Source organism: Ochlerotatus camptorhynchus, unplaced genomic scaffold (assembly GCF_037179485.1).
Source record: "Ochlerotatus camptorhynchus isolate MF236.1 unplaced genomic scaffold, CSIRO-AGI_Acam_v1.1 ptg000091l, whole genome shotgun sequence".
NCBI lineage: Eukaryota > Metazoa > Arthropoda > Insecta > Diptera > Culicidae > Ochlerotatus > Ochlerotatus camptorhynchus.
Genome location: NW_027040581.1, coordinates 1,731,993 through 1,735,138, shown reverse-complemented (window position 1 = coordinate 1,735,138; position 3,146 = coordinate 1,731,993). Strand labels below are relative to the sequence as shown.

The following is a 3,146-nucleotide window of genomic DNA, read 5'->3' as shown; positions in this document are numbered from 1 at the left end:
AGAAATACTTCTGTCACTACACTGAAATTAATTATGTAGTAAATTGTTCTTAAATCCAGCGTTTATTTCTACCATGCCATATAATGGTAAAATCCACTGACCTTACTGTTATTATAATCGTATTATAGTAGAAAATCTTAAGCCAATAGCAAAAATGTCATAGTAGATTTCAGCATTTTTTGTACTCCTCACTAATAAATTATTATGGTAAAATTACTATTGATATGGTAAGTTCAACAACATTATCTAAACATAGTGGATGCACAATTTTCATCCAACATCTCATTTTACCATACACGCAGTTAAAACAAAAACATGTCACCGACATTTTTTTACCAACTACATTTTATGTTAGGATTACCATCTGCATAGTAATTTTCAGTGTACATCGAAAACTTGCACTTCGCCATTTTGATAGCATCAAATTTATTCCGAAGAACTCCGCGCGTGGTTGAGATTTTTTTCAGTTTGCTTGTTTTTGTGGAAAATTAAAAGTGTTTCATAATGATAAATGATAATCCGATCGAGGATATTAGTATTATCGTGGATAACAGACTGAATGACCCAAACAATATTGACGGTAAAGCGTTAATCTAAAACGTTTCCGATTGGGATATCCGCGATGCTTTTTTTTTTCTTTGCAGAACTGGAAGAAATCATTTCTGAATGGAAACTTGATCCGGCCATTTATGCTATCCTTGTCCGTAAGTATGAGTATGTGTGAACAAATAATACTATATTGAATGTGCAAAATCTTAATTTAGAGCATGGAATTTGTGTCCAATATCTCAAGCTAGTGGAAGACAGAGCCTTGGATGATATTTTTTCCGTAGCGATATGGACTGGCCACAAATATGCGCTGCGGCAAAAATTAGTTTCGTGGCCGGAAAGTGTTCTATATCATACAGCACAACATCGAAAACCATCAATTCTATTCCGACCGAAGTTACAGCTCCTCCAGCTACGGTGCTATGCAAACAGAATCCACTCAAGCATCGATTGCTTCCCACCTCCGTGACAGCTGCTTTACTAGATGACATCCTCAAGCGGAACGAAAAAGGAAAAATTGTCGTGAAACATTTTTTACAGAATAAGAAGCTCGATGCTGCTCACCGGAAATACTTGGCACATACGGTCGTCGACTATTATATAGCCAACGACTTATATTTTCCTCTTCCGGATATGTCAAAATTTGCTCAACTAATTGCGGAAAGATTTCCAAACGAGCTAATCGTAAATTGACTTCGTTGCTCCAACTATTTCAACACACTTCTTATACGTTTTTTCATCTTTCGTGCAGGAAACGTACTTTAATCTCAGAGACGTGAAGGTACATAAGAAATACCCTACTGGTTTAATTTATGACCGTTTCCACAATCGGAACAAGAAGAAGTTCGTCCAATCCAGATCATCAAGTGACAAGGAAACAACGTTTTTTATGCAAAATCGGTAGCTCTAAAACTTTCTCACGACGGTAAGTAAACCGTATTTCTTGACAATCAAGTGAAAAGGGCCAATAAGCCACATGTAGACATCCGCTTCAAATGCCAATTTCCCATTTCACATGTTTGTTTCGGGTTTAAAAGATTTTAGTGATACCAGCAAACTCTTAAACACTTGATATTTTAAATTACAGAAATCGAAAAGCTTACTTCAGTAAAAAACTGGCTTCGTAACAATTCTGCCGCAGCAGAAGAAGTTCAACAGAAGTGAAAAGAAACAATTTCATTGCGACTACGATCAATTTTAAATGAGATTGATGTCGACAAAGGTGGTGTGCTTAGCGAGTGACCAAGAATCCTGGACGATACTGGGTACTTGTTGGTAAGGAAAATTATACTGTACCAGTTTTAAATTACATTATTTTGTTACCTGTCTCATAACAAATATGTGTTGTATTCACGAGATAGTATACCTCGTCTTATTATATGTCTACAGATCGATTCGGATTTTGCTGAACTGTTTGGTAATCCAGATAAGTTATTCAACAATTGGGATTTTTTCACAAAAATTCCTTGACTACGTTCGACGCACTGGCCGAATCAGCTATTGTTCAAGTTACTTCATACACGTACATAGGACGAAAATAACTAATAATATTGTTTCATTATAGACGGCCGGGATTTCATCGTATGTATGGTATTCCAAGCACTCATCAAACCAACACGGACTTCCACACGTAAATTACCCACAATATTGCAGGCGCAAACTGATGTCTGTTGTATATGCGCAACTCACGAGGAATACGTAAGTGAGTGGCGTTCACTACGTCGAGAGTTTGAGACAGCAAAACTTCAACTCCCACCTCGTATCTTCATTGTTGGAAGTTTCGACGAAATTGAAGGATTCTACGTTGTGATAGGAAAGATTGAGTACAAACTTCCAACGTTTCTTCGTTGCCTGGATGTCATTGTTAAGCTGAAGTACGTGCTGAAATACCAATTTCCTGAGAGCTGTGAGTTATTCTGGTGCTTCGTGACCAGATTCTTTTACAATATCGACTACAAAAGAAAATCGAAAAACAATCAACTTCTACAATTGATCGCCTATCTGGAAACTGGAGATAATGGATTGTCATCTGTGCCGTAACTCGTTTCCCGCACTCAATATCCTATTACACCACATTAGGATAGAGCATGGGGCTCCTTCCATTTCTAATTTCAAGTGTACAGCATGCAAACCAGCCACTCAGTTCAAGGATATCTACCGGTTCAAACGGCATGTCAAATTTCGACATTCTGCCTTATTTGAAAGCCCCAGCACATCAATTGAAACACACGAGGAAATCCAAAACAACGAATCCAGCACGATTCCAGATGAACGTTGTTTTAAAAGAGAAACAACTGGGGTTACGGTATGTAATGTGGGTCTAGTCCTTTCATTCGGCCTATCACGCAAATAAATAATTAATTAAGGAATATTACACAAAAAATAAGGAAAATATTGATCACTGATGATTGATAAATGTGTACCACACACAAATCAATTTATATCACAACATTTCAATACATTTTCAGCTCTCGTAAGTAATAAAACTGGTTGAGAATATCACTCTGTTCGGAGTTTTTAGCCGCCATGACTTCTAAGGTTAAGATGGGAAGGTTGCACTGACGATCATCAAATGGCCTGATTATGGCATTTATTGA

General features: G+C 37.2%; 1 pseudogene; it reads left to right on the top strand.

The window, feature by feature from the left end:
* Nucleotides 1-504: 504 nt before the first annotated feature.
* Nucleotides 505-2,589, top strand: LOC135698575 (uncharacterized; annotated as a pseudogene).
* The last annotated feature ends 557 nt before the right edge of the window (nucleotides 2,590-3,146 follow it).